We start from the raw sequence: 13,578 nt of genomic DNA on the forward strand, positions 1-13,578 counted from the left end.
ACACAGGGAACTATTTGTTGTCATAGCACAGTATATTTGGTGCAAACTTACCAAAACACAGAATTAATCTTTATAAACACTAACTGAGATAATTGATTTAGACTGTTACAATTCTGAGTGTGGGTGACTCCAGATAAAGTTGGTTCCAACTTCTTGTCCAACTCCTCCACCCACACTGCCCCAAATAATGCTATAATATTGACATTGTTGGGTTGTCACTGAAAATTGTCTTTTATATGTGGTTATTTACCTTGGTTGCAGCCATCTGAGACTTTGCTTGTGGAGATGTGTATAGCTTTAAACTACTTCTACACCTTTTGTTCATCTTCCCTATAGGTGGTTGCACAAGAAGGGCATTTGTTGTTAAGATTTTTTCTCCTAGTACCATCATTTTTCATGGCCTTGTGCCACTTGGCACATAACACAGGAACTAGTGAATGACCCAATGTTTTAACTGTCAGTCACCATGAACTACTTTACGAAACAGGCTTAACAGCTCATAAACTGAAAGCAATCCTGTTTACTGCCATCTCTAGATTCATAGATTGTTTGCAGCCTGTTACTGTTCTAGAAACACTTAGGGGCCAAGCACCCAAAGTACTTTATGTATTTCTTGATGTCTCTTAAGAAGGGCTGGTCTTGTGAGCATCCTTGTATTTTTTTTTTATCTAATATAATAGGATTAGACCTTGGGGTGACTATATCAGAACTACTGACAGCTTTTTACAACATGCTGTGCATGAATATGTCTACCACATCTAGAAACTTAGAAGAAGAGAAATAGTACCACAGAAACAGTTTTGAAGATGAGTAAATTGATTCACTATTCTTTTTTTTTTTTTAAGAGTCTATCAATGGAGGTTAATTGATGCTTTCTTATCTTTGTCTTATTGGCCCGTCAGCACTTTTTTCTCTTAGTCTTGAATTGCTTTACTCTCTGTTGAAGGTAGATGTATATTCTGAAAATAAAGTTGAATCTATTAAAGTGGCTAACATATAGTGATGTCCCTGTTTTGTAAATTGAGTTCAGATATAGGCTATCTATCTGTTTGGCAGCAAGAGGAGTAGCTTTTGGTCTGAATTTTACTGTTTGAGATGTTAGAGTTGTCTTCGAAGGTGGATAGGGGTCAGGGTAGTATCAGATTCACACATTACTGTCTTTACTGAATTTATATGAATGACCTCCTCTGAAGATTGAGGAATCCAACACAAGTATGCATAAGGCTCCTTTCAACCAGAGAATACTGTTTTCACCCCTTTTTATTGTAAGAGATGTTATCTTTTTTGACATATACTGATTTTTTAAAAAGTTGGAAGAAAAGCTATAATATTGTGGGAGAATATCGACAATCACAGTGTGTAAGAAGAGAGTGTGGTTTCAAATTTTGCAAGATGAAAAATTTATTATTTTCTCCTTGATGTGTAGGATCATTTGATTGGGTTCCTAATAAAATTCTGCCTGTGGAAATCACCGGCATTAGTATTTAATATTACAGCACCCCTGTGAAGAAGATAAGTATTATTGTCCCTTTCTTATAGAAACAAAGAAGGAAATGACTCCCGTGGCAACGCTAACATTGGTAGACATGAGTGTTAATGTTGAGAAATATTCAACTCCTGTTCTTAAACTATAATTACTACCACATAGGTAAGGCAAAAACTAGCTAAACAACCATGTGCCTCAAGGGAACCAGTCACATATAATGTGTCAAAAACCAAACTTTGCATACTGAAAAAATAAAACCAAGGCAGAAATTAAGTTTATTGCCAGGCTTTCAACCTGCAAACTGGGAAATTCAAGGTTACGGGAGCGATGAGTTCTGAATTGCTCACAGACTAAGAGATTGTTATGGGATAAAGGATTGGCTGGTGGCCTCTACTATTTCTGAGAAGAACAGTACATTCTTATAAACTTTGATTCCTATAACATTAGGTTAAGTTTCCTTTATGAGCCTACATTGGCCATCTCCATTTTGTCCTTGACATAAGCTACTCCATTTTGGTTTGATTCTACAAATGTAAATGTTCAATGTATATATGTTTTCATTTTTTATTTAGATTCAGGGTTAGCCAAGAATTTTAGTCTTTTGAAATTAAAAAAAATTGGATTTAGTGTATTTTTCCTATATTTACATCAATTGAGAAAATTTTCTTTTTACAAAAACAATGTCTCTTATGAAAAAGAAATCAACTTATTTCTCATATAAGGTGGTAGCCACTCTATGAGTTTATCCAATAGCAGCTGGAAATTTTTAAGGATTAATGAGACTTAAAACTCAGTATTCAATTGATTTCAATTCCCTGTAATTATCCTGCTGACTTTATCTCTAATGAATTCTGTGCCTCAAACATCTTAAGTGGTTAACATATGGTGTAGTCAGTAAGTGGATCATTGAGGGCACAGATCCAACTCTGCATAAGCATGTTTCCATTTTCCTTCCTTCCTTCCTTCTTTCTTTCTTCAAATTTTTAAAATTAAATTTGTAAATTAGCCAGAAAATTCCTAGTACACTTTGTAAGAGAGGTGGACTGTCATCACTGATATATAGGATAATATGTGTGAGTAAAATGTGTGAACTTTGTGATACTATTGTGTGAGTGCACACATAGACACACATTTATTTAAAACTGTTTTTTACATTATTTAAAATTAATAAATCTCTATATAAAGGAGCTCTAATACTATATTGAAAAGCTTTAAAGAAATAAGCTTTGGTTTCTCTAAAGCATTTGTCTTGTTATCTCCAAAAGCTGCTCTTAAATATTTATCAGTTTCTACTTGACCTGTCACAAACAATTATTTCTTTCTGAGATTAAAATCCAGACATTTAGTAACATGATAGAAGAGAAAGAACAAGTGGCTTTTCCCGCTAAGCTGGACTACTTGGGATCTTCTTCCTCATGGATACCATTTTGCGTGACATATCACCATATTTTAGGCTTCCCTGATTAAAGGCGGTCCCTTAATTCCACTTTATTTACCTTTCCATTTGTGCCGATGTATATTGCTTGTGTGTATGTAACTCTGTATTTAATTTTTTCTCTATATGGGTCTCTGCTTTTTGAATGGCAAGATTCTGGTGTTAGGAAGTGGTATGATTTTGCCCTTTTGTCCTAATCTGCATCCAGGAAACTTCAACTCAGTTGGTGCTCCATTGATTTCTTTCCAATTAAATTTAACATTGCTCTTGAGTAGTGCTGTCATTTCCAATGTCACCACCATCACGTAGCTAACATTCATGTGCTGCTGTGCTGTGAAGGTTTCTCAGGAGTTGCACATGCATTATCTCATTTAATTTTCAAAGCAACCTGGTGAACTAAGCATTTCAAGGATTAATACATTTGGCTGTGTTCCATTGGCTAATCTGGAATTCTGTATTCATGTACCATCTGTGGATGAAGTAAAAACCATTCTGCTAAATCAACCAGATCATTGATGTTTTTACTTTTTAATTTTATAATGTACTGTAATATGGGCAAGTGAAACACACTATTGCTGATGAAACCAGGGAAAATAAAGAATATTATGTAATATAGAGAATTTTCATATTTCAATATTTGACCACAAATCCTAAAAAAGGAAAATACTTTAAATTAAATACTAATATTTATAATAAGTTCATAAGATTATCTCATAGACCTAAATATTCCAAATTTCGTAGCAGGACATTTAAATACTAAGAAAAGCCTGTTAATGTAGCCATAGCAAACCATAATTTACACATTATAATAATGGTTTTCAGGTCAAATTAAATATAGATGTACATGTATATAATTTCTTTATTTTTGAAATTTTCTGAATAATATGATTTTTAAATAGAATACTGTATGTTACCCATTCTTTGCATTAATCAGATGATTTGGATTCATCCCTGCAGATAAACCCTCTAAACAGATGGAAAATATATGGAAAAGGAAAAATTAAAATTTGACTAATAAAAATGATTCTACCACTAATTTTTTCAAAAAAAGATTATATCCTGGTTTCATTAGGCATTCAGTTGTAATAACCATTCTTCCTCTATTATTAGCCATATATTAACTGTGCAAACATATACTTGTTCGCCATACATAGCAATTTGTTTAATTTAAATCTTTATATATAAAATTTAATTTTAATCCTGTTATTTTCATAAAAAATCCTTTTGATTTCATCAGAAATATCACATATATATTGATAGTTGTATTTTAAAATAACTTCTTATTTATATTCAAATTATGAACATAACATGCATGATAATTTTATAAAATACAGAAAGCTATAAAAAGTGTACTACAATTCTAGACATAGAGCTAATTACTATTACCATTTTTCTTTCATACACACGTGTATATATGTATATGTGTACATGCATACCTGTGTATATACGTATATATTTATAACAAGTAATACTTTATTCAATAAACTTTATTTTTTAAAGCTGTTTTAGGCTTACAGAAAAATTGAGCAAAAAGTAGAGAGATTTCCCCTATACCCCCTACCCCCACACAGGTACAATCTCTCCCCTATCAACATTTGTCAGCAGAGTGGTACATTTGTACCAATCAATGAACCTACACTGGCACAGTGTTAGCACCCAAATTTCACTGTTTACATAGCATTCACTCTTGTTGCACATTCTATAGATTTTGACAAGTGTATAATGACGTGCATCCACCATTATTGTGTCCCACAGATTAATGTGACTGCTCTAGGAGTCCCCTCTGCCCTTATAGTTTTTTGTGTTAATTTCTTTACAAAAATACTCCTTTATGAACATATCCCATGTCATTAAATTTTTCAAATATATAATTTTTATAAAATTATATAACATCATATTTAAGTATCATTTCTCTATTTTTTGTCATACAATATTTATTTTATGATTGTTGGATATTTAAGTAGTCAATCTCTTCTTTTAAAAAATTTTTTTTAAATGTTTTTATTTACTGTTGAGACAGAGAGAGACAGAGCATGATCAGGGGAGGGAGGGGCAGAGAGAGAGAGGGAGACACAGAATCTGAAGCAGGCTCCAGGCTCTGAGCCATCAGCACAGAGCCTGTCACGGGGCTCGAACTCGCAGACTGTGATATCATAACCTGAGCTGAAGTTGGACGCCCAACCGACTGAGCCATCCAGGAGCCCCTCAATTTCTTCTTTTATTGTTATTTTAGATAGTTCTTTTATGAAAACCTTTATGCATTAATTTAAAAAATAAGATTTTTCTTAGCACACAGTATGGATGTTAAAGTCCAAATTTTCTTTTTTTTCTTTTTTTTTTTTAAATTTTTTTTTAACGTTTATTTATTTTTGAGACAGAGAGAGACACAGCATGAACGGGGGAGGGGCAGAGAGAGAGGGAGACACAGAATCTGAAACAGGCTCCAGGCTCTGAGCAGTCAGCACAGAGCCCGACGCGGGGCTCGAACTCACGGACCACGAGATCGTGACGTGAGCTGAAGTTGGACGTTTAACCGACTGAGCCACCCAGGCGCCCTGAAGTCCAAATTTTCTAATAGCTCAGATGAAGAATAAATTCGTCTGTGATTCCTCTATTTCTTGCCTACCTTACTTCCATTCTGCCTTTAAATTCTTTCAACTCTACAATCTACATGCAAATTCAAGCATTTTTTTTATCATTTCCATATAAACTATTCTACTCCAAGTCACCATCTTCTCTTTATTAAGTGCTATACCAATAGGCTATGCACTAATAAACCCTTGTCTCCCTCAAACTATTCTCAACCTGACAACGAGAATGATCCTGTTTAAAAACTAGTTAGATTATGTCATTTCTGTGCCCTTTTACTTGGAAGAGCAAAGGAGCCAAAATAGCCATACTAAATAAGAATTAGAAAGGAGAAATCATTACCTGATTTTAAAAGTTCTGATCAGACTGCACAGTAATCATTAGCATTGTGTATACTACTAGAAAGCAACTGGAAAGTGCAAGAACAAAAATTCATGTACATTCATGCTAATATAAAATTCTGTAATAAATTCAGAAAAATGTGAAAGACCTCTGCATTGACAGGGTGGTATTGGTGAAGAAATGTATATATATAAATCAGTGGAACAAAAGAGGTAATTCAGAAATATATCCACACAAATATGATAATTTGTATGGAAGCACAAAAGATCTGAAAGAGCCAGAGCAACCCTGGAAAAGGAAAAGTGAAGCTTCAGACATCACAATTCTGGACTTCAGGTTATATCACAAAGCTGCAGTGATGAGAACAGTATGGTACTGGCACAAAAATGAACACACAGACCAATACGAAACAATAGAATCTACAACTATATGGTCAACTAATCTTCAACATAGTAGGAAAGAATATCCAATGGGAAAAAAAATTCCTTCAACAAATGGTATTGGGAAAACTGGGTAGCTACATGCAAGACAATGAAACTGGACCACTGTCTTATACTATACACTGAAATAAACTCAAAATGGATGAAAAACGTAAATGTGAGACAGGAAATCATCAAAATCCTAGAGGAGAACATAGGCAGTAACCTCTTTGGCATCTAGGTATGTCTCCTGAGGCAAGAGAAACAAAAGCAAAATTAAACTATGGGGACTTCACTAAAATGATCACTGATTTTTGAAAAGGTACAAAATCAATAGGGAAAAGAGAATCTTTTCAATCACTGAGGTTGGAATGATTGGTAATTCCTACAGAAAAATATGAATCTCAATCTAAACCTCAACCTGTACAAAAATTAAGATTGATCATAGACTTAAATGCATATAGTAAAACTTTAAAAAAGACCTTTCTGGAATTAATTTGGGAAGGGCGTATTAATGTTTAACCTTTTTCTTTTCTTTCTTTTTTTCTTCTTTTTTTTCCTTTTCCCTTCTCTTTTTTACCAACTTTTTCTTACCTTTCCCTGTCTCCCTTCCTCCTCCCCTCCTTCTATCCTCCTTCCCTCCTTCTCCCCTTCCTAGTATTTTTTTGAGAGAAGAGAAGATCTAATCTCTATATTTTGCCTATCCTTCTAACATTTTTAACATTTAACGTAATATTTTATGTTAAATATTTAACATAATATTTTAACATTTTCTCACCTTTTAACTACCTTTTTGTGAGCAGATAGAGTTTGTATTTTTTTAGCCCATCTAAATATAGTTGATTCTTAATTTAGGATTTTAATTTGATCTCATTTATACTTATTGTGATAGTTGATGTGCTTTTAATTCTATTTTTATCTCTGAGATGAAAAGAAAGAATCCTAACAGATCCAAACACAAATAGAATGCAAAATACTGTTTTTTTAGTTAAGGTTTTGAAACTTATTTAACCCTCTATATTTAAAATCTTAAATTAATTTCTTTCTTGACCATTCTCTCTGCCATGTATTTGTTGCTTTCAGTATATTTTAGACAATTAAACTATTCAGATGAAAATTAATGTATTTACTTTTTAATTCCCATCACACATCTTTGACATAATATTCAGTCTTATAACTTTATTGAGATGATTTATTCTTTATATTTTAAAATTGTTTTCAGATTCATTACAAGTTTTGTCATACAATGACTACTCCATATTTGTGTTTCTTACATAAGCATTGTTCAAAAAGATATAACTTTAAGTAATTTTTTTTAGATGTGGTCTCAGGATGGGAGAGACATGTTTTAGGCATGGCATAAGTTTTGATGTCAGGATTTCATCTTTGTATTCGTATCTTGGTTCTACTTGACTGATTATTGACAGCATTATTGATAGGAAAGGGTAGTTTCCCCAAAAAGAGTAAGTTATTATTATTATAAGAAAGAGAAAGTGTGGCTGAATAGGCATTAATTTTGACTCCCCAGTTACTGTCTATAAGTAATAGTAATACTAATAAGAAAAGTCTTCAATGAACACATAAGAATTTTGTCACATTTCTTGAATGATTGACTTTTATTACCAATAAATTTCAGAAAAAATAGTAGTTTAATTTCCAGCTAAACTGGAATCATATAAGAGACGTGTCTGTGTGTCACGTTCATGTTCTACTTATGTTTGTGTTAGTGCTTGCATATTAATGGTAATTATCAACTACTTTCCATGAAGAAAAGAAGGTAGTAGAGTAAAATTCAAGTCCTCCAAACTCTTAACATTTATAAAACCGAGCAAATGAAGATACATAGAATGAAAGTCACAGTTAATAATAGTTAAAAATGATCATTATTACTGAAGTTATATAGAGAATATATAATGTACTTCTTTCCTTCTCCAATTATTTTTTCTTGGAGTTATGTAGCAAGATTGGAGAGGGCTGAATACCAATTGTCTTGAACATCTGTTTCTTCTTGTCATGTGACCCTCTAAAGAAAAGGCCATAAGTCAGATTTTTTTAAAAGGTAGTTTTCTTCAAATAAGTTGTTTCCTTTCCTTGAGATACCATGAACATAGACTATTTTGATTGTAAAACCTTTGGTATATAAGAATTTTAACAGTTCTGAAACAAACAAAAAAGTTTCACTTATTCCAGAAACCCTGATGGGTTTTAAACTGTGTAGCTCATTCCTTTGTTCTATGTAACAAAAGAAACTTCTCCGGCTTTCTGACTGCACTGTTCTGGTTTGTGCCAGGTTACTACTGCCTTTTATAAGAAAGAAAAATGTTCAGCACTTCTGACTCTGAAGGCTTATTGAAAGACCAGAGCCTTGAAAAGCACTGAGATGGCCATAGAGCTAAATTTACATTATTTTTATGGTTTTGAAATTCTGATTTTCAGTATTTCAGCATTTACAACATCTGATAAAGGACAGTATTAGTTGTGGAGGGAGGGGACTTTAGAATATTTTCTATCCTGTATAAACTGGTTACAAGTTCTCAGTGTCTTCCATATTCTTGGCCACTTCCAACATGAAGACATTTCCACTAAGCCAGTAAAAATGCTGAGAGTAAATAAAGTACACATTTGACATTCTGGCATTCTGTTTTACTGGTCAGGAATGCAAGAACTAGAAAAGATAAATCCCTCCCTTACTTCCTCTCTTTTTCTTTCCCTTCCTCCCTTTGTCCTTTCCTTCCTTCCTTCCTTCCTTCCTTCCTTCCTTCCTTTTCTTCTCTTCTCTTTCTTCTGCTATTTATTTCCCTTTTTTCTTCTTTCTTTCTTTCTTTCTTTCTTTCTTTCTCCCTCCCCCCTCCTTCCCTTCCTTCCCTCCTTCATTTCTTTCCTTCCTTTTTTCCCTTTCTTCTTTCCTTTTTTTCTTTCTATTTAAATAACCAAGAATTAGGTACTGAGCCATGAACAACAGGTGCCATATATGTATAATAAAATATAAAATCTAATGCAGGTTACATAATATATTCTAATATATGTAATACAGTTAACCTTTTTGGGGGCATTTAGGTATTTTCTGTTCCAACAAATTTCTGTTTCATTCATTTAAATTTGTTTCAACTAGATTTATTATGATAAAAAGTGTGAACATATTTTAAAAGATGTGTTTATTGCTATTACATAAAAATATTGATTTGTAATAGTTATTTTGAACTATCTTGTTTATCATACTGCAATCATTTCAAGTAGGTTTTCTTTTCAATTGTTTTTCTTATTGAATGCCCAGTTTCTGTCCCACCTTGGATCTCAGCTACTGACAGCCAGGCTTATAACTCTCCATGGAGGAGATAGGCTGATTCTATTCTGCGGAATCTGAGTAGCCGAAGAAAAAAAACCTAAAACGATTCACATCCAAGTTTCCTTAATGAAATAGCCCTGCCAGCTCACCTATAGACGGGCTCCTAGTTGACAATGACCACTCACCAGTGTAGACTTTGAATCAATTTTCAAGTGTTCCCTCTGTAAATATCAATTGCCAAGACTCATTACGTACAGAATCAGAGACCAAAACTAATATATAGAAAAAATTACTTTTAGTATCAGGCTAGAAAGTCCAAAAACCAAATGGCAGGTATACCAGAAAGGGAGATCAAAGAAAGTTAAATGAAGAATATCATCAAAGAAATGATTCAAAATTTCATGGACTTGAAAGATGTGAGTTTCTCTCTTCAATAAAAACATACTCAATGGGAAAAAATGATCCACATTAAGCCTATCATCATGAAATATCAAAACACTGATGTAAATGGGACAATTGCCAAAACCTTTAAAAACAAACAAACAAACAAACAAACAATAAGAAGATCACATAGAAAGAATCAGTAGTCCAAGTATTCATGGATTTCTCTATTATGATACCAAAAAATAAAAGACAATGGATCTAGGCATTCAAGTTTTGAAAAAAAAGGACACTTAGCCTAGAATTTTATACACAATTAATTACATGTAAAGTAGACAAGGATATTTTTAGATATAGGAATTCTCAAAAAGTTTACCATTTATATATGCTTTCTCAAGAACTGAAGGAGTGGATAAACCAAGAAAGAATCTAGGAAAGAATGGCTTTAACTCAAGAAAAAGATACTGCCCTAGGATCTTGGTGAAAGGGGACATCAGGGTGAAAGCTGTGCTCCAGACATAGAAAGCAGGTCAAAAGACTCCAGGGGACCTGTCTTCAAAATGAGGGAATTGATAGGACCTGTGAGGTATTTGAACATATTGAGAAAATGTAGACAGCTTGGGGAAGACTTGAAGCTGAATTAGTGGGAAAAAGAACACAAAAAAGGTTAAAAACAAGATAAATGTTATCTTCAGTGTAAACAAAAAATTGTTCCTCCCCACCAAAAGCAATCTCAATCTGGCACATAGCTCACCTAAGAATACTGTTCAAATACTCATAATAATCTAAGATTTGAATATTGATCTAACTAAAAGTATGATATAAAAATTGAGAGGATGAGTGAACTTAGATATATTTCAGAGATAGAAATAATTTTGGAGATATACACTTTGTTATGTTTGGGAGGTGAGTGATGTTTGACAGATGACTAAATTTGCATCTTTCATACTGGGAAATCAATTAATAACTTCTAAGGCGGAAGAAATTTAAGAATTAGTTGTAATGAATTTAACCAGGTCAAAGAGTTGAAAGCTATTGCCTCTGGGGAATGGAAACAGAGAAAGGGGTCATAAAGACCATTATTTCATAATAAGTCTTATAGAAATATTTAATATTTTAATCTACGTGAAGGACTCGCTTTGCTGAAACCAGTAGCTTAAAAAATCCACATGAAGAAATATTTGATCACCAAAATTCTAAATTTTATATAGGGCAAAGTGTGGTAAAATATTTATTGTCCAGATAACATATGCAAAACAAAACAAAAGCAAACAAAACATCTTAATAAAATTAAATTATCAAATAAACAGTTTGTTCCACAAAATTAGTGTGACTTACACTAGCTGCTAAGTTGTATCGACCCCATTACACTGGGTGACTTACCAAGCAGTCATATGTTTTTGAATAATTAATTATTTCTTACTATGGTGATACATCATTAGCATAAGATAATGGCATTTTCAGATAGTCAAAGTATCCTTAGGCAGACAGCGTCTTTGGCAAATAGGACAGTCTTTGGCTTTGTATGTCTATTCCAGAGCAAACCAGAATTACGAATATTTGCAAGGAAACTTACAGATCTTAAGAATTGGGAAGACAGGTGCTTTTGTTTCAAACTGAAGTAACAGTTTGTTAACGACACATCCCATGATCAGATTTTCTATCCATGGATTTATTGGCTGAAATAGTTATGAATATGACACATTTATTAGTCTGCGATGAAGAATGCCAACACTGAAGCACAGATGGTCTCCTCCAATAAGTGACAATTTGATGCATCAGATTTATCATGAAACGGTTTAGAACCATGGTATTCTGGCCTATAAAGGAAAGAACAATAGAAATCATAGCAATTAATTAGTAACAATAGCCTTATATTTTAGTTTGTATTTTAGGAAATCTTTGATGATGAAGCTTAAAAAAAAACCTTTTCTTCCCCCCCAAAAAAAGACTGTTTTTAAGTGTCATGTCAAGAATTTTACTTCTTTATTAAATTGCCAACCAAAGAAATTATCATGATTTGTACATTTGGATTATCTTCTTATTTTTTGCAGAAATTTAGTGGTGTGCGCGTGTGAGTGTGTATGCGCATGTGTGTGTGGAAACAAAGCTAATTTTTGAACGCCCATCTAAGAAAATGGGTGCCAGCAGGAAAGTCTGACAACCCCTGCAGGAAATAATAGAGCATTGTGGTTGATACCTCTTGTGGGGTTGTTGGTTGGTGGTAAAAATCAAGTCTATTCTTTATCAATAAATTGGGGGGGATGAAAGATCACAAGTACAAATACAATGCACTAGTGTCTTTAAATATGTAGCATCCATAGAGTAAGTAGCACCAACCACGGCCCAGCTGTGGAACACAACTGAAAACTAAAATAAAAGGTTGAACCCACATATAATAACCCTGGCGCAAGTGATCACAACTAGCTTAAATGAAATGGTGCCCGAACTGAGCCCCTTCATAAGCCACTATTTATTCCTTTCTGCTGCCCATAGTAATTGCCAGAAATCTGTTCTATGGCAGGCTTCTACCTCAAAAGTACTTGCAAAACTGTTTTAAGAGAGGTCAGGTTTTAGTGTCAATAGAAGAGTAACTACAGTTCTAGCAGAAAGGGGCCTGTTTTGTTTTTTGTTTTTTTGCTTGTTTTTTTTTTTTACAGGTTTACTTTTGTGTGTGACACTTGATTTCCAAGCTTACTCTACCCTAGTGAAGGAATTAAAAAGAGAAGCTGGTTTTGTATATTAACTACAGAAAGAAGTCCCAGTTAAGTAAGAAGGCAAAAATCTATAGTTCGATCTTTTGTGTATGAGTGTGCTGATGCCTGCATGAAAAGCAGTTGTCTAAATCCTAGGTGATGAAAATACTGTTTGCATATTTTAAGTTGACTAATTGCTATCATTTAATGAATATTTGTCTGTCTTTCTGTGTATTTACATATCTGCCATCTAAGTATGCATCTATGTGTCTATCTATCATCTACAGATAGCTGAGCCTCTGATCCCTAAAAACACTGCAATGTTATTGTATTGTGTCCATTTTGAAGACAGGGTGATGAAATGAAGAATTTGTGCTTTGAAAATATCCTTGTGACTCCTCTGAAATTTGAAAAAGAAAAAAGAAGAGAGAGAGCCAGAAAGAAGGCTCTGACTAAAGCCAGATGAAGCACGCTGGGTCTTGGAGAAGAGAAAGGCAGAGGGGAAGGGGTGAGCAGATAAGATAGTATACCTTTCAGAGGTGGAAATACCTTTGGGGTTTTCATAATATAAATGGCTATATATTACATCATATATATATATTTATATACTTATATATTTATATTTAAGTTGAAAGGTTGAAAGGTTTTTTTTCTTACTCCTGTGGCTTATTATCCCTGCTGCTTTCTTTTCCTGAGCATTGCAGGTGCTAAGATTTTTGTAACACTGGAGTGGTAGAAATATCCAAGAGACTGGCAGTGCTCTAACAGTTGCCTTTATGACATCTGCTGCTTATAAGTTGCCTTGTTTAAGAAACAAGTGTTGGCGAGGATGTAGAGAAAAGGGGCCCTTTTGCTCTGTTGGTGGGAATGCAAACTGGTGGACCCACTGTGGAAAACAGTACGGAGCTTCCTCAAAAAGTTAAAATAGAATTACCCTATGATCT

General features: G+C 33.6%; 1 long non-coding RNA gene across 1 annotated transcript; it reads right to left on the reverse strand.

The window, feature by feature from the left end:
- Window positions 1–11,623: 11,623 nt before the first annotated feature.
- Window positions 11,624–13,369, reverse strand: LOC125911580 (uncharacterized). Its single transcript, XR_007454370.1, has 2 exons — window positions 13,292–13,369; window positions 11,624–11,758 (listed from the first exon to the last, which is right to left on the reverse strand). It is a non-coding gene; the product is annotated as an uncharacterized LOC125911580 (long non-coding RNA).
- Window positions 13,370–13,578: the final 209 nt, after the last annotated feature.

The sequence above is a fragment of the Panthera uncia genome, assembly GCF_023721935.1.
Source record: "Panthera uncia isolate 11264 chromosome C1 unlocalized genomic scaffold, Puncia_PCG_1.0 HiC_scaffold_3, whole genome shotgun sequence".
In the NCBI taxonomy this organism is placed as follows: Eukaryota; Metazoa; Chordata; class Mammalia; order Carnivora; family Felidae; genus Panthera; species Panthera uncia.